The following is a 19664-nucleotide window of genomic DNA, read 5'->3' as shown; positions in this document are numbered from 1 at the left end:
TGAAGGCATCTGATTGGTTTTTTACTCCGTTGTTTGTATTCTCAGTCCCACGGCGGCCACAGAGCTCTGTTTAATTCTGTTCCTTTCCTGATGACATAATGTACTGATCCCTCTGAAATTAGACGGGACATTTCACCCAGTATAACAAAAAGTGCTTCTGAACAGGATTACATACCCCATCTTTAAAGTATGACAAAATTTGCAGTCTTCAATATTATGCTATCATATGTTTGTTATGCTGCCTTCAGCAAGTTCAACTTACATTCAACGACTTATTGCCTCTGTAGCACAACTACAACTGTGCTACATTTTAATGTTTTTGTAAGACTAAAGCATTTAGTCACATGTAAGTCTTTGGTAAATGGTAAAAAACACAATTGAATTGCCCTGCTGTGATGTTTACTAGTAGACTATTAGGGGGGGTTTAGCTCAGGAGGTAGAGCGCGTTGGCTGGCAACCGCAAGATTGCCGGTTTGATCCCCGGCTCCTCCTAGCTGAGTGCCTGGTGTCCCTGAGCAAGACACCTCACCCTAATTGTTCCTGACGAGCTAGCTGTCGCCCTGCGTGGTTGACTCTGCCATCGGTGTGTGAATGTGTGTATGAATGGGTGAATGTCAGTCATTGGTGTAAAGCACTTTGGACAAAAGCGCTATATAAATGAGGCCATTTACCATTTACTATTAGGACATGCAGTACCAAAAACGGCCACAAACACCCCACCAATATCAGGATTAAATGACTGCGACAAATTGAGGCAAAACACCCTCCCGATTTATATGATTTTAACAAGAATATAATCTTTTAAAAAAAGTAAGTTTGGACCCGATACTTGTTGTCAGTTTTTGGAATATGACTCTGAAGTTGGGCAAGAATGTGTTCACTTCCATTTTTGAACCTTAATATCTGTGAAACTAATCATCTAAGAGAGACCATATTTTGTAGAATGTTTAAGCTAACACCAGAGATCGAGGCAGAAGTGATAGAAGTATTTTATCTGCAAAAATGGGGGCTCAACCACTCTTCGAATTTGCTACTTCATTTCGACAAGCCACATTTTAAGTACCTACCATACTAGGTTATCATTGAGCTACACCCCTGATATTCCATGTTTGGAGGCTATTAGTAACAGATATACACTGTAGCAAATTTGAAGGCCACAGGTGAGATAGTCTTCCAGATATTGCTGTTTTTAAATGGCTTTTCAGAGTATGATGCCAAAAACCATCTAAACTAACCTTCATTCAATGATGTTTCATGGGAAAACTGCTGACAGTAGAGACCTAATATTTTGGATTTTTCCATTAACAAGTGTATCTTTGTACTAGAATTTTTACAGGACATTCTGAGATGGTCAGGTGGGAGGCATTTAATGAAATGACACGGAATGACCCCGCTGTTGAAGCCTGGTTGCTAACTGTACTGATATTGACCGTTGTCTTGAAGCCTGATTGCTAACTGTACTGATGTTAACTGGTGTGTTGAAGCCTGGTTGCTAACTGTACTGATGTTAACTGGTGTGTTGAAGCCTGGTTGCTAACTGTACTGATGTTGACCGGTGTGTTGAAGCCTGATTGATAACTGTATCAGTGTTTCCCCTACCATTATACACAGGGCTGTAAACTAGCGGTCGCCACTCGCCAAATGAGACTAAAATATTCCCCTGGCGACTTAATTTTGGAGGGATACATGCCACTGGGGCGGGTAAATGTTTGACCCGATGGTCGTGCTCTTGCAATAAATTATGCATGATATAACAAAACATTGTAGTAGCTGTAAACTGATCAATTATGACGGTAGCAAACGTCAAGCTAAACTGGTGATTTGTTTTGCTCCCCCGACATTCCAGTTCCAACTGGAGTCTAACCTTGTGGGCTGGATATTAGACTTCCTCACAAATAGATCCCAGCGAGTTAGAGTAAATGGTCACCTTTCTGACTTGGCCCTCACATCAACTGGCTCGCCGCAGGGGTGTGCTCTCTCCCCCCTTCTCTATATTCTCTACACCAATGACTGCCGCTCTGTGACTGATGATCGACATATTGTGAAGTTTGCTGATGATACAGTTATTGTCAGCTTACTGAACAATGAGGAAACTTCACATGGTCCGGTAATCGACCACTTTACAACATGGTGTCAGGATGCCTCTCTTGAACTGAATGCCTCAAAGACTAAGGACATGTGTATTGACTTTAGGCGTAATGTCATTAACCATGTAAAAACTACTATAAATGGTCAGGAAATAGAGGTGGTTAAAGAGTACAAGTATCTAGGATCCATTATTGATGAAAAGTTGTGTTTCGATCCAAATACTAGTTTGCTTTGCAAGAAAGGCCAGCAGCGCCTGTATTGCCTTAGGAAGCTGGCCAAGTTAATGTGGACAAGACCCTGATGACCCTTTTCTACAGGTCCTTTGTTGAGTCAGTTGTAACCTTTTCCTTAATCTGCTGGTATGGGTCTATCACTGTTAAACAAAAAAACTCCCTCTCCAAGATTATTAAGGTGAGCAGCCGTATTACAGGCTCTAAGCAGAAAGGCCTGGAGGAACTTTATCAGAAGCAGATGCTAAAAAGGGTTGAATCTATCATTTCAAATAGCTCTCATCCCTTACAGGCTGAATTTCAGATATGGCCATCCGGATCACGCTTCAAACTCCCACAACTCAAGACCAACAGATATAAATACTCTTTTGTTCCCGCAGCCACTCTACTTCTAAATTCCATAAAGAACCATAGATAACATAGACAACACCCCCCTCCCCAACTCACACTTTGGATGTGCTGAGCCTCTTCCCTTATGTACATATGTATGCATATGTGTGTGTATGTGTATATGTATATACATGTGCATATGTGCATGTGTACGTATATGTATGTGTGTATGTATATGTATATATACACTCAACAAAAATATAAACGCAACACTTTTGTTTTTGCTCCCATTTTTCATGAGATGGACTTAAAGATCTAAAATTCATTCCAGATACACAATATTACCAGTTCTCTCAAACATTGTTCACAAATCTTTCTAAATGTGTGATAGTGAGCACTTCTGCTTTGCTGAGATAATCCATCCCACCTCACAGGTGTGCCACATCAAGATGCTGATCTGACATCATGATTAGTGCACAGGTGTACCTTATACTGCCCACAATAAAAGGCCACTCTGAAATGTGCAGTTTAGTCTCACAGCAAAATGCCACAGATGCCACAAGCATTGAGGGAGCGTGCAATTGGCATGCTGACAGCAGGAATGTCAACCAGATCTGTTGCTCGTGCATTGAATGTTCATTTCTCCACCATAAGCCGTCTCCAAAGGCGTTTCAGAGAATATGGCAGTACATCCAACCGGCCTCACAACCGCAGACCACGTGTAACCACACCAGCCCAGGACCTCCACATCCAGCAGGTTCACCTCCAAGATCGTCTGAGACCAGCCACTCAGACAGCTGCTGAAACAATTGGTTTGCATAACCAAACAATTTCTGCACAAACTGTCAGAAACCGTCTCAGGGAAGCTCAACTGCATGCTCGTCGTCCTCATCGGGTCTTGACCTGACTCCAGTTCGTCACCGTAACAGACTTGAGTGGGCAAATGCTCACATTCGATGGCGTCTGGCACGTTGGAGAGGTGTTCTCTTCACGGATGAATCTCGGTTTACATTGTTCAGGGCAGATGGCAGACAGCGTGTGTGGCGTCATGTGGGTGAGCGCTTTGCTGATGTCAATGTTGTGGATCGAGGGGCCCATGGTGGTGGTGGGGTTATGGTATGGGCAGGCATCTGTTATGGACGAAGAACACAGGTGCATTTTATTGATGGCATTTTGAATGCACAGAGATACCGTGATGAGATCCTGAGGCCCATTGTTGTGCCATACATCCATGAACATCACCTCATGTTTCAGCAAGATAATGCACGGCCCCATGTTGCAAGGATCTGTACACAATTCTTGGAAGCTGAAAATGTCCCAGTTCTTGCATGGCCAGCATACTCACCAGACATGTCACCCATTGAGCATGTTTGGGATGTGCTTGACCGGCGTATACGACAGCGTGTACCAGTTCCCACTAATATCCAGCAACTTCGCACAGCCATTGAAGAGGAGTGGACCAACATTCCACAGGCCACAATTGACAATCTGATAAACTCTATGCGAAGAAGATGTGTTGCACTGCATGAGGCAAATCACACCAGATACTGACTGGTTCTGAGTCCCCAGACCCCCAATAAAGCAAAAAAATGCACATTTCAGGGTGTCCTTTTATTGTGGACAGTCTAAGGCACACCTGTGCACTAATCATGATGTCAGATCAGCATCTTGATGTGGCACACCTGTGAGGTGGGATGGATTATCTCAGCAAAGCAGAAGTGCTCACTATCACACATTAAGACTGATTTGTGAACAATGTTTGAGAGAAATGGTAATATTGTGTATCTGGAATGAATTTTAGATCTTTAAGTCCATCTCATGAAAAATGGGAGCAAAAACAAAAGTGTTGCGTTTATATTTTTGTTGACTGTATATATACAGCATGTACTATATTATTTTTTTACATATATGATGTGTGTATGGTGTATGATGTGTTTTATTATTTTACATACTATTTATGACTGTAAAGTGTTTTTGTGATTGTGTGTGACTTGGATCTGTCGTACTATCTTCTGCACAACAAATTGCCCCACTGGGGGACAATAAAGTATTTTGAAATTGAAATTGACATCACCGCTGTAGAAAATATTTCCCCCGAAGCAACGTCGCGTGCATGCACCGCTCTTTAAAAGATGGCGCATTGAGTGAGACTCGAGCGCAGCAATGTGGCGGCATATTCCCGGTGTGACAGAACCAAAGAGGAAAAATACAGAGGAGATAGGTGGAAAGGAAGGTGACAAAGAAGGCGAAACATCGAAGAAAAAAGAAAAAGTGAGAAAGTTCAGTGAGAAGTGGAAGACTGACAGGGAATGGCTTCAGTACAACGACTCGACGGATGTCATGTTTTGCTCCGTTTGCCGGACACAAAAGAAAAACAGCGCGGAAATTCATTTGTGGTGGGCAACAAAACGATGAAAGTGGAGACCATCCGGGAGCACGAGGGAAGCCGGTGTCACAGTATCTGTAAGCCAGTCCGAGCCACTCTTTTCTCAACCCACTGTTGCTGCCTTGACATGTTTATCGGAGGAGACGAGAGCCAAACTGAGGGCCATGTTTAGGACAGCTCATGCCCTTGCGAAGAAGGGGAGACCGTTCACGGACTATGAGTGGATTTGCGAGTAGGTGAAAAATGTTATTTGTCAATGAAATAATTCTGATTCCCGGTACCCTCTTCATATTGTTTACATTAATGTTAATATAGCTAAGACCAAGGCTTGCTAAATTAGGTAACGTTACCTAGCTAGCTCTATGAAGCTCTATTTATTCATTTATTTTTACAATTGTTTGATAACGTTAGCCCCGTTTTGACCTCAGATATAACGTTACATCTGAAGTGAGCGGGGCTAGTTGTCCTCATTGGTGGTGTAGACAAATTTAACACACCTGTAAACTGATCGCCTTTTTTATGTCAACCAGGGTAGTAGAAGTGAATGAAGAGGGTTTTAGTTTTGCATGTTGTCACCTTTTTCACTTCTCCAGAGTTTGTAGGTCTGAATAGCAATAGCAAAACTAGATGTATTGGAACTGTATCTGTGTTATTAATATTATTGGATTAGTGTTAATGTTTGACATGATTTTTTGCAGCTTGGATGAACAGAAAGGCATTGCCTTGGGTGCAAACTACAGGAACAAAACACAGGCGAAAGAGTTCACCCAATATATTGCCGAGGCGGAGAGAGATGAAATCAGGGAGATGCTGAAAAAGACTAGATTTCCGTCTATCATGTCCGACAGGTCCACTGACAGCTCGGTGAAAGAGGAGGAGCTGGTATATGTGAGGTGGAGTCACAAGGGCAAGATTGAGAGCAAGTTTGTTGGCATCAAGTCAGTCGAGAAGGCAGATGCAGCACACATAACCAGCACCATCAGAGAAATCATGGAGCGTGTGTGCGAAGAATGGGAGAGCAAGTTGGTCACCCTGGCAACAGACGGCGCTGCTGTGATGGTGGGAGCAAAGAGCGGCGTGGTCAGCCGGCTGAAGGGGGACCGGGCTTATATCATTGGTATCCACTGCATGGCACACCGGCAAGAACTGGCTTTCATGGATGCTATCAAGTCCCATGCCATGTTCCAGCGAGTGGAAGAATTCCTCAGTGGCCTCTACACTTTCTACCATACCAGTCCACTGAACAGAGCTAACCTGGTCAACAGCTTCCAGGCTCTCGGGCACAAACCACTGGTGCCTACAAGGATCGGTGGGACCCGATGGGTAGGACACCTCCTACGCGCCCTGGACCACTTCCTGCGGGGCTTTCAGGGGATTGTCCAACATCTGGAACAGGTAGTGGCATTATTAATATATCAAAGGAATGTGTGACTGTGACGGTGCCTGTCAATGTTCTGATAAGTGTTTTTGAAAAGCTAGTAATTTTGTTGTATCTGTTTGTTGTTGATTTGTTTCAGATTCAGTCTTGTGATGCTGAAAATGTCAGAGGAGTCCAACAAGCCAAAGCCAGGAAGTACTAATCTACTGCCAGGGAGGCTGTCTTCATCCGCTTCTGTGGATTCCTTCATGACACACTAACTCACCTGAGCAGCCTGTCCATCTCGCTCCAGAGGTCTACCATCACCATCGCCGAGGCTCACAGCTGCTTGAGCGCAATACAGGCAGTCCTCAAGAAGTATAAAACCAGGTATGGTCATTTAAGAAGTAATAGGAAATAACTGACTCTGAACTTTATTAATAACAATGATTCCAACAAGAGAGGGGTAGAATGTGTTGTAAAGGTTTATTCTGATAGGATAGTAAAAATTAGCCTTTTTTTTTCCACCACAGAAGGGCCCATGCAGGCAGTGACAAAAGCTATGAGTGACAACAACAACATTTATGAGGGAATTTCACTGACAAGCAGTGACAGCCAGACCCTCGTCGACGGGTTAAACTGCTTGACAGGCTAGTCGAGAGTATGACCAACAGGTTCCAGGATGTCAGTGTAGGTGTGCTGTGTGCCACTAAGCCCGTCAGCTTTGCCAACTGGCCAGAGTCAGGAGATGCAGCAGCAGGTTTTTTTAAATGAAGTACTACAGCACTTAAGTTCAGGGTCATGAAGTATATATTTTAATTTTGAGAAATAAAACATGCATTATGCTTGTTGTAATGTAGACCTATGTGTACAACTCTTCTACACAGCAAAACTTTAACACATTCTGATCCAAACAGTGCTCAGTGTTGGAGTTCTTTAACAGTGTTAGTCAAGCCCAAGCAAATTAACTCTGTAGAGATGTAAAGAACAGATGAATTACTCTACAGAGTTAACTTGCTTGATAGGCCCCTGGACTTCATCCCAAGAAACCCTGTGTGGTAAACCCCTGGGCTTCAGCCCAGGTGAACCCATGCATCAATTAACAGTCACTCTGCTGCGCGTCTTCCATGTGCCGCTGCTGGTTTCAGGAATGGATGCAGAGTTCGGCGGAGAGTTTTATACATGCAGTAAGTACATATTCAACTTACGGGAACAATAATATCAAAAGAAACGCAATGTATTGAATGAAATACCTGCTGAAAAATATATAGGCAACTTTGCTAAGCTTTTTTGTGGTTGGTACTGAACAGCTAATGTGTGGGATTAATGTTAGCTCCCCCCCCCCCCCCCCCCCTTTTTTTTAATGTAACCATTAGCTAACAATTAAACATGAACAAGCTGAAACGTTTTCCTACGTTATCCATTCCATTTTACCAAGTCTCATGCATGCTTCAAGTGGTGTAAAAACAAAGCTTCATGTTTGTAAAGATAACTCTAAAATTAGTTTGGGGCTAATGTTAGCACAGCGTTAACAAGCTAACGTGACGTTCACGGTCTTACACCTGTACTGTGTAGTGTTTGGCCGACACCAATGGCGTGTTCTGTCGCTGAAAACGAGCTTTTAACCCTCCGAGACCCACTGTGGCGTATACGCTACAAATGATCACGTTTTCTTTAGAGCGTCATAACTCCGTAATGGTTTGCGCTAGAAATATGCCGTTTATTTCCTCTTAAACTAGACAAACGGGGCTAAACAACTGTACCCTGCTTGGCCATGTGAGCGATTTATTTCTGACAACAAAATGAATGCGTAAAGTTGTAAAGATGTGACTAGATGTGTCCTCGTTTCCGTGGCGCATTTCTCCGTTGTGTTTATGTATATCGATCATTATTTTCATCCGCCATCTTGCTAGTGACGCAGACGACGAAAATTTAAGGTGCGTTTTTATTTATTTTTAATGTATAGGCTAAAATCCCCTATTATAGTGTATATAAGTATTTATTGAGTGATACACACAGTTAGCTGAGGTTGTGAGGATTCTGGGGATGTGTATAACTTGATGATACTCTAAAAAATTACAATTTTATAGGGCAATACACAAAAGTATGACAAGACGGAAAGTGTGGGTCTCAGAGGGTTAACAGAGGGGAAGATGTTTCAAAAATTCCGTTTTGCCTTTTAATGCTAACGTCACTTTAAACGTTTGTAAGAGCAGTGTTGTGGGGTCTTCTTTTTTCTGTGCTCTAGACATGAGTGATGCTTTTTCAGGCACCTGCATAATTTTGGATGTGTAAATAATTTTGTTTGATACTGAAGGTTAATTTAGCAAAATGGAGCACAATGACTTTAACTTTCACATGGCAATAGTTGTGTGTTTTTTGGACTTAGGAGCATGGACAGCCACTGGTTTGTTTGGTAACTTAACATTACTGTTAAGTTTAATGTTAATTGCAACCTAGCTTTACTGATTCTCACTACACCACCTTATGATGTGGCCGATACTGGCTTACCATGTTTATGCGAGTGTTTTAATTATTTTTGCTTGAATTGCTTCATTTTCCGTTTAGTATTAAGTGCTTATTACTGATGTTTTTTTGTTTTGTTTTTTGCATGTCTCAGCAAAATGCTGGTCCAGGTTCGGTACTGCCAACAGCAGAAGTATGTGAAGTTGGATGAGGTTGATGGACAGTTTGTTTTTATGCGGTTCCATGAAAAAGGTGTGTTTTTATCTTACTTAAGCTTGGTTAAGTAAAATTTGGACTGAAAAGGGAATGTATTTTGTGTAGGGGATTCTCTCCAAGTCTCTTTAATCATACTGTGGTGGATTAATTTATTGAATATGAAATCATTTGTGAGGCAAGAACAGTGCTGGCTTAAAAGGTGTACTCAGATGTATCTTATCTTTTTGAGTCATCGAGAGATTTTGCCTGCCACCTGATGCAAGAGTAGTGTACAGAGATGCGACAGGGACAGAAGTTGACGAAGACATTTTCAGTGACCTTGTCAGCCAAGGCAATGTGGTTCTAACTGTTTTCTCAAATGACGGTGAGAAATTTAAAGGGGTCAATGACATGATGCAACCCAATGTCAAATGGTGTAACCTGTATTTTTTCACAGAAACTGACAGTACACAGAATAATAAATCTGGAGTCTAATGTGAAATAAATGTAATTTACTTTTGCAATGCAACAATGATTTTTAACAACTTTTAGTACACTTAAATCCACTTTAAGTGGATCAAATATTTAATATATTATAACATTTATCATTCTTTGTGGTTACACTCCTTGATATTTTCAGGGGCATTCAGTCTGACTTTTGTTAAAATGGTTTAAATGTCATTTGAATTGACATAAATCCAACATGAATACAAAATGTATTTTGATAAATCTGATGCATGCATTTTTTTTTCCTTTTAGAATTTTCTGATTGCTCCTTGTCCTCTCCCTCTGAGTGGTCTGACTCGAGCTTCAGTTCAAGTGCAAGGACATTAACTATACTCCTAGATGAGGGGTCAGTTTCACAAAGCAGGTTTAGTGAAAACCTTGAGTTAGTTAACCCTGAGATGAGGGAAGCTCTGGTTTTTCGGTTTCACAAAGCCAGTTCAGCATAAATCTGAGTCAGTTACCCGCTCGCTAGCAGGTTTGCTTCAACAAACCCTGAGTTTCTCCCTACATGTCTCTGCCTTTTTCCGGAATCTGAACCAACTCTGAAAAATTGTGCCGTCCTTTCATCGTCAACCTAATCGATACGGAAATAAAAGTGATTCTAGCAGCTTTGCGTCGGGAGAGAATTTTTATTACCTTTCCTTTCAATCACATTAGATATTATCTAAACAATATTCTCCGACATTTTCAACATTTCATATCGCGGACATAATCCGCAACCAGATTCTTTGCGGAGGTAGTGTTTTTGCGAACGGGAGATTTATGAAATGTTTAAGTACATTCCTGTGTTGAAATACCTGCTTATATTTACTGTTTAATATGTAAAATATGATTAAAATCATATGCCTTAGTCAACGTATTTGCGCAATATTCTTATGCTTAATTTTCAACTGACGCCACTTTCTTTCTGTGCCTGGGGGGATTACACCCAATGAAAATGATAATTCATTCAGTGCGCTACTTTGTGACCTACAGGAGTTGAACCACTGTCGCCTGCACCGTGGGCGGCATTGCTAACCATTACACCACAGTGTTGCTCTGCAAAGCTGAAAATAAAGACTTATTACCTTTAGATCAATCAACTGTTTCATTCAGTTATACACATTAGATCGGGCAGTAATTGTCTGCCACGCCAACTATCGCTACTTTGCTGCAGTTACGTTGCTCCGCTTTCTCAGGATGAGCTTGTTTTCTACATAAACACTCGCTAATATCTAATAACGCTCTCCCGGTTGCCATGGTGAATCGTAGTATCAGAGCTCCATTGATGATGGCTTTGTAGAGTCGGCAGGCACGCGCGTAACTCAGAGTTTACATACTCAGAGTTGACTGAACTAATTCAAAATCGCTGTTCTGAAACAGAAAACTCAAGAGTTGCCCATCTCAGAGTTGGTCAACTCAGAGTTCAGGGTTAGGTTCAGAGTTTGTTGAACCTGCTTTGTGAAACGGGCCCGAGGTCCCTAGGAAGAAACCAAGAGTTGATGCAGCATCTGCTAAAAAGGTTGTCACAAACATCAACATTTGTCATCTTTACAAAAGCTGTTTATCACAACTTTTTGCTTCTTTTTTATCTTTTTAAGTTTATCGAAGTTGTACTTGGAACCAGTTCAGGTGGTCCTCGAAGAATATCACACAACACAAACTCTAACAGATGCTACCAGAAGAAAAATGGTCAATATAATAGTAGCACACATGATTGATAAACACGGGTATGTGTGTTCTATTTGTGTATACGCTTCTTTTTTTTGCTTGGCTGTTACATAAATATACAGTAGAATGCTAATTTATTCTCTCTTCTCAGGCAACTCCCCACCAAAGCTGTTCGAGAAGAGTATGCTCTTGGGATAGTGACAGTGTTCCCGTCCCTCAAAGACCCATACTCCAAGAAAGGCTATGTATAGTCATTATTATTGTACTCTTTGTTTACATAATTTTCATGTTTTGGGTTGTTGGGTTTTGTGTGCATTACAGTAACATTTAAATTCTGAGATTTCTTAGGAACTTATGAGTTTGATAACAGATTAATTTTGAATGTATTTCTATTTTAGGAACACTTCTATGATGCTGCAAGCAGCACCGGATACATTTCTTGGCGTCTGAAGACGATCCAGAGAAAGATTCAAAGAGGATCTGCACCTCCATGTAGCCCCACTGGCTTTTTCCCAGGAGGAGGTAAGAAAGTAACTGTCCACAAACTAGATAATGTTGTCATTAACATTTACTTGTACTTAATGATACTGTTCTGTTTCCACTTACCTATCTGCTAGGCTTTTTTTTTTTAATGTGTGTGCTTTTCTTCAGGAGGCCCAAATTTCCAAAGGTCCCTTATTGTTGAACAGCAGCTGGATGGGGATGCATGCCAGGAAGCCATCTCTTTGCTCAACCATACAACAGACACTTCCTTAATTTTCCAGAAGATGAGAGACACCTTTCAGCATCGTCAGAAGCTTATCAATGACAGACAAAAGTCTTGACATCCTCTCCATCTTACCAAGATTCCTGGATACAAAAGGATTGGTAAGTATGAATGCCATAGAATGGCTTGAAATTTTGTGCTGAATGTGGTAGTAGTATATTTTCTTTCTTATAGGTGAATCAAGACTTCGCTCTCCTGTTTGATGATGAGGTATCCACCAGATTGCTTCAGAAATGGGATCCGATCTTCAGGTATAATGTCATCAAAGAGGCCAAACAGCTCACTTCAACACCAGAGTTGCGTCAAATGGTGCAGTCAGCAGAGTCCACCAGGAAGTGATCTTGAACAGGCAACAAGTGAGTTTTGTTCTATAGAATTCTCATTCAAACTCGAAGAACTTTTGAAGTATTTGCAGTTAATTCATTCTCCTGACATTGTCCATAGCCTATGACCAAGAGATGACCTCCCTGTTGTTGCTGTTATATCTACTTCCGCCACCACCAGGGGGACCGAAGTGTCCAAAAATCAGCGCCTCTGATGCAGTTGAGATACTTGTTGTCTTTCATAAGGTAATTATAGTTAATATATAGTTTTTATGATAATTTGTCATGTCATCGTCTTAGTTTCATGTGTAAAAGTGGCTAAGAGGTGGATGAAACAAATTGCAGTCAAGTTTACATGGGATGTAATGCTATTTTGTGACTTACTACTTTGTCTAATGTCCTTGTGTCAACCCCAGTCTTGCTGCAGTTTGGAAGAGCATCTTCGGAATCAGCAGAGCCAGCAGCCGTACCTCCTGGCCGTTGGGCGCCAGAAGAGGAAGATCGACAGCTTCTATGTCTCCATGGACAAGCGTCTCATCCCCTGCCAGGCCAACCGCTCCCTTGGGGCATTTGATGAGCTTTTTAAAGCTCATTTCGTGTTCAATGTGTCTTACGATGGTGCGCTTGTGAATTTTTACACATTCCTGCAGACAACAGTCTATAATATCGATATTAGAAAAAAAATGAAGGAGTCACCAAGAGTTCGAGACATGAGAGCCAAACTCCTTAACCAGGAAATACTTGTCACAACCTGAGTAAAAGGCAAGGCAGTCTCTAAGAGGCATTGTGATCAAAATGCTTACATGTTTTATGTGTAAGAAAGTTTATCCCAGCAGTCAGGAGTTGATTTCACATTTAAGAGGTGAACACGGTTATTATCCTGGACCTAAGTTTAAGCTGTTTTGTTGTCAGCCAAGCTGAAGGCTTCAGTTCCAAACTTATGCTGGCTTTAGGAAGCACCTCAATATTGTCCACAGCAATGATGAGCAAATTGCTCAAACTTCAGCTGTTGCTTGTTCCTCTAGTGATCCAGTTTCAGATGCTTTGGAGGACCAATTTAACTCCTCAGATTTTCCTCAGAGTTCTTCCAGTGTTCTTCCGGTGTCTAGTTCTTCCAATGTTCCAGAGAGCAGTGATTCAGGACTTACCAGGGACTTATCCAAAGAAATGTGTGCATCCATCGTGGCCAAACTGCAGGGTAGTGGCATTTCAAACAGTTTGGTGTCCTCACTTGTAGGAGATTTGGAGGAATTAACAAGTGAGCTTCGCTCAGAAGCGAAGCAGGCCATTATTTCTGCTTTACCCACAACTGACCCCAACATATCTGTAGTAAATGAATGTTTTGAAAAATTTGAAAATCCTTTCACTCATCTGAATACAGAATGGAAACTAAATAAATACTTCAACCTAAAATGGGGAGTTGTAGAGCCTAGAGAAATAACACTTGGAATGAGATATGACACCAGGCGCAATCAGAAATCCGGTACCTATGATCAAGTACCTGTGAAGGATACTTTTATATATGTACCTATTTTGGAATCCTTGAAGTTCATGTGTAGAAATCCAGAGCTTTGTGATTTGCTAAGGACAGAGTGTAGCTCAGAGCCTGACACTTATCATGATTTTTGTGATGGAAGTTACTTTAAAACTCATCCCTTGTTTTCAGCCAAAAGACTTGCATTACAAATTCAACTATACTATGATGATTTTGAAACAGCCAATCCTCTTGGCTCAAAACGCGGAATTCACAAAATTGGTTGCATTTATTTCATCATAAGAAACCTGCCTCCAAAATCGATTTTGATGAACATTAATTTAGTATCACTTTTTCACACACCAGATCTGCAAAAGTATGGTTTTGATGTTCTACTTGAACCGCTGATAAATGATGTGGAACAATTGGAAAGTCAAGGGCTAAGTCTTCAATTTTCTGATGAGCAGGTATATGGTACAATCTCACAGATCACTGGAGATAATCTAGGGATGCACTCGATTCTTGGTTTTAACGAGTCTTTCAGTAGCCGTCATTTCTGTCGCCTTTGTTTGATTGAGAAAAATGATTGTCAAACGGTGTACAGTGAGGATGATCCTAAAGTGATTTTTCGTGGAAAAGAAATGTTTGATATGCATTGCCAGTCTCTTCAGGAAAATATTCAGTTGAAGTCACTGTATGGTTTGAAAAGAAATTCTGCACTTAATTCATTGCAGTATTTCCATGTTTGCAATAACTACTCATTTGATATAATGCACAACCTTCTTGAAGGTGTGGCTCAGTATGAGATCAAATTGCTTTTTGAATATCTCACACGCCACTTCATATCAGAACAGAACTTGCTTTCTAGGATTTATGGATTTGATTATGGATTTTTAGAACGAAAGAACCGCCCCACGAAAATCATATTGGATAGTGCTGGCAACGGCATTGGCTTGAACTCTATCCAGACATTCTGTCTCGTGAAAAACATCCCACTTTTGTTTGGTGACATTATTCCTGCGGAGAACAGACACTGGACTTTGTTACTTTTGTTACTTCAAATAATGAACATAGTTTTTTCACCTTCTCTCACACTGGGTATGACTGTATATTTAAAGAATTTGATTGTTGACCACCACAAACTATTTAAGTGCTTGTATCCACACAGAAACCTGATACCCAAGCATCATTTTATGATCCATTACCCATCATCTATTAGGAAAATTGGTCCTTTGTTGTATGTCTGGTGTATGAGGTTCGAGGCTAAGCACAAGTTGTTTAAAGATTATTTCAAAAATTTCAAAAACATAACCAAATCACTAGCTAAAAGGCATCAAATGGCCATTGCTAATCACTGGGAAACCTTCACTCTTAAACAGAAGGAATATGGGCCAATTAAATAATTTCCTATAAGAGATGAAAATGTGGTCAACAGTGAAGTGCTTGAAATTATGCTGTCAAAAGATGTTTTCTCGACAAGTTGGGTTAAAGTTGATGGTGTAGAGTACAAAGGTGGACTTGTTATTTGCAGTTTAATGGAGGAAGACATGCCAGTCTTTTGTCAAATATACTTCTGGTTGAAGATGACATTTTTCTATTGACACAGAAGCTATTTACAGAGAACTTTGATGAGCATCACCATGCCTTCAAAGTATTGCCAACTGAAGAAAGGTGTGTCATAAAAATAACTGAACTAAAATGTCACAAACCATTTGATATTCAAAGCTGATATGGTGCTGCAGATGAAAGTTTGTATATTGTACCGTCATTTATTATGTTTTAATTGACTGCATGGGGAAAAAAAGGCCTTAAAATAAATGTTTTTGAAAATGTATTATTTCCTGGAATTAATTATTCTGTAATTTTAATTATTATTATTATTCACACTATGTAGTGTTAATTTAACCCAGTTAAGTGAGTTAAAAATCAACTCTGACATAGTGTTAATGTAAATCGCTCAGTGTTAATTTAACCCAGTTTAGTGAGTTAAAAAGTAACTCTGACACAAGTGTTAAATAATTAACTATTTGGAAAATGTTAATTTAACTCTCTAGAGTGTGGAGCTATATAAACCCTGAAAAAGTGTTGAAATTGACTCTGTGGGAGTTAATTCAACACTCCAGTTTTTGCTGTGTAGATTTTGGTGACACTGAAGTGGAGACACTGGTGAACCACTTCAGGCCTGTCCTGGAGACCTGTGGCATCCATGCTGAGAATGTGATGGACCAGTGGACTGTCTTGAAGTCCTTGATGTACCAAGAGCCACAGTTCCTGTCACACCCACACGTGTCCTGGGCCACTGTGAACAGGAGCCATCAGCACTCCTGCACTGACCTGCTGGCTGTCATCGACCTGGTCCTGTCCCTTCCTGCCTCCACTGCGGACTGTGAAAGGGGTTTTAGCACCATGAAGATGGTGAAAAGTGATTGGAGGTCCAGCCTTCTGTCTGACACTCTGTCAGATCTTCTGATTATTCAACTCTGCTCCCCAGACATAAAAGACTGATCCGAGCACAGCTATGATGCTGTGGCACGAGAGCTCAGTTAGAAGCAGACGGCCTGACTATATGGATGGTGGTGCAAAGAGGGTGTCTGAGAGGGTGTTCTGCTGAAGACAGTGATGAGGAGTTCTGATTAGAGATGCATACTGGATCGGATTGGTCCCATCTGTAGTTCTGATGATTAATTAATGAGTGTTTCCTTTGTCACTGTTTTGCACTGTTTTTAATCTGCAATGTTTGAGATGAAATGAATGAAATTCAATTAATAATATTAAAATGTATTTCTGAATAATACTTTGGCCTCTTTTCTAAGCATGTACTGCTCTATAATACTGTTATCTTAATGAAAAGTATTGAAACAGATGTATATGCAACAAAAAGAGGCAATTTATTATTTGGCCGGTAAAAAATGTACTTGGCCGGTAGATTATTTCATCTACCGGTCCCCTTGGCAGGTGATTGTACAGCCCAGGAGACCTACCACCAGGCCAAAAAAACCATCAATATGCCATAAAATAAGCCATCTATCAATTCATTCATAAATCAATAATCATTTACATTAGGAGCGCCTCCGCGCAGCACAGTGTAGACTTGCTCTGCAAGACACGCAGCAGCAACAATCTTGCCGCGCACTCCCGCTACGTTCTTCTTCGTGTACTTTACGTGCTTGATGTTGTTCTGATGCCGTTCTGCCTCGTTAAACCACCACGATGTCGCTTTCTACTTTGAAAACACGTAAAGTTGACACTGTATTTTGATAAGCTGTTGCACTCTTCAGACTCGTGGTGTGAGCAGTACATTTATAATAAAAATGCCGCTGTGTGTCTCCGTCCAAAACCTGCTGCGCTCGTGCTGCCTGCTCGCACAGATCCGCTCGTGCTCACACGCGCTGATGCAGGTCGAGTGTTGTCGAGAAATATATGCAGAGACGGCGCTCCTTCAAAACAACATCAAGCCATGCGTGTGTAGTATTAGGATGTGATGAAGTATGTACAACCGGCTAACGGGCCAAAGCCTGTTTGGGCTGGAGCAGTGTGAATGCATCGGGGGGGGGGGGAGGACCCCTGTGGGGGGAGGATTGTTTTTGATAAGCTGTGGAACTCTGAATTAACCTATTTCTACCTGAATTTCTATTAACTATTAAGCTGTTGAGTAAACCTATAACTTATATTTTACTTGATAAAATAAGACATTATGCACGCATATGTCATTGTAGTGTTTTAGAGTATCTGTAGCTATTAATGTGATGCTCATCATTTTCCAGCCATATTTTTCCAGCCCCTAATTTTGGATCATTTTCATCTACCGGCACCTTAGTAACAGGGGTGTAAGAAACTATTGATACTTAAATATCGCAATATTTTATTTGACGATAACGTATCGATTTTTTTTATTAACAATTAACATGCAAATATTCACGCCGTTTGTTCATTTTTGTGTTGCAATTAAACCTTGGGCCGCTAGTTGGCAGCAGTCATTAGGTCCTCCGCGCCAAAGGAACAATGAGATCCCGAGATCCCAAGATCCCGAGATCCCGCGAGAGTGCCACTCTGTGGCTAACTGCATGCTAACCGCTAACTTCGCACAGTTCACCAGTGATGACTGAGGACGAGAGGCTACAGCCAGCTCCACCAGCTTTTAAAGGTGATGTTTGGGCATATTTTGGTTTCAAAACAAAGGAAGGCAGTTACGACTACGACAAGAGCCATGCGGTCTGTAAACTCTGCAACGCCAGAGTCAAGTACTCGGGCAATACTACAAATTTGTGGTCACATGTGGCGAGACACCATGACAATGTAGCATTACAGGCTAACGTGAAAAGACTGGATCCTGCTCAACAAACTATTCAAGAAGTTAACTTTTCGAAACGACCAGCGACCTCAACTCGCGCAAAGAAGATAACACAGTCAGTACTTTCTTTTATTTGTAAAGACATGCGTCCTCTGAGTGTTGTGGAGAATGAGTTCCGTAATATGATGACAACACTGGAGCCCGTTACACAATCCCTTCCCGACAACACATCACGGACATCGCTCTCCCGAAGTTGTACAGAGAAGTCGAAGCGATGGTGCTGGACTCGCTCAGCAGAGAGAGTCGCTTTGACATGCGACGCTTGGACTTCGAGGGTCACCGAGTTTCGTTGAGTCCTGCAAGCTCTTATTTATTTAGACAGATAGGTAAATTCCTTTATTGAGATTACACTGAAAAAGTGGATGTTGCAGGGCTTTGTACTTTATTTTGTCAATAACAGTTTACATTTTTTGGTAATATTTTAAGAATCCTACAAGCACTTTCATATTTGATTATAGAGAGAGTATATGCTAATTTCTTTGTGGTAACAGCCAGAAAAAGTGTTGTGACGTTTGAAGGTATAGAGACCATATTTTCTTTCAGCTACTTTGAAATCCAAAACTTCTCACTGTTTGTGAACATCTAAGCAGATATCTTAAAATATCTACAGCCTTAGTGTAACATTGTTTACATATTTTTTCTTCATTTTAAGCTTAGACTTGATATTGCAGAAAAAGTATTGTTATATTAGATTATACAGGAACTGCATATATTTGCAAGTATTTGAGACTTTTACTGAAAGGCAGATATTAATAACTTCAGCCTGCACATTAAGAGCAGATGTTGCAGTGACTTTGCATTTTCTTTTTCAACTTCAGAAATTTGAACCTGCTTATTACAGTTAAGGGATAACCTTTTAACAGAGTCAAGAAATCTGTTAACTTATTTTTTTTATTTGTTTATTCAAAAAATCCTGCAAATGCTTGTATTTCTTCTCTTGTGAAATACAAATATAGATCCCTTTGTTCGAATCCAGTAAGCTGATGTTAAGCATGTAACAGCATTGTGTGTGCTATGTGCTACAGTTTTGCTCCAATTAAATTCTTTCAAAGAAACTCAATATATCGTTGTTCCTACAGTATCGCAATATTTCGCAATATATCGTATGTTGCCCCTGTATCGTGATACGTATCGTATCGCCAGATTCTTGCCGATACACACCCCTACTAATAAGTCACTCTCTCCTTGTGATCTTGAATACACTCTGGTTGAACAAAAATGTTGAATGCAAATATAATGATTGCAGAATTGCAGACTGCTTGCTGTGCCACCTGACTTAATCCAACTGCACCAATACACGATCCCACGCATCTCGTCTGTTTAGGGTTTTTTCGGTGGGTACCACCGGGCCTGAAAAACATTCTAGGGGAAACACTGTGTACTGATGTTGACTGGTGTCATGAAGCCTGGTTGCTTACTGTACTGATGTTGACTGGTGTCTTGAAGCCTGGTTGCTAACTGTACTGATATTGAGGGGTGTCTTGAAGTCTGGTTGCTAACTGTACTGATGTTGACCGGTGTCTTGAAGCCTGGTTGCTAAC

The 19664-nt window shown here is 41.0% G+C and overlaps 1 long non-coding RNA gene across 1 annotated transcript; it reads left to right on the top strand.

The window, feature by feature from the left end:
- Positions 1-8895: 8895 nt before the first annotated feature.
- LOC311013012 lies at positions 8896-11950 on the top strand. The gene is made up of 4 exons (XR_014597100.1): positions 8896-9109; positions 9303-9437; positions 11608-11731; positions 11861-11950. It is a non-coding gene; the product is annotated as an uncharacterized lncRNA (long non-coding RNA).
- Positions 11951-19664: the final 7714 nt, after the last annotated feature.

This window comes from Eutrigla gurnardus (genome assembly GCF_963514095.1).
Source record: "Eutrigla gurnardus genome assembly, chromosome: 4".
Taxonomy (NCBI): domain Eukaryota; kingdom Metazoa; phylum Chordata; class Actinopteri; order Perciformes; family Triglidae; genus Eutrigla; species Eutrigla gurnardus.
This window is presented reverse-complemented; position numbering and strand designations above follow the sequence as displayed.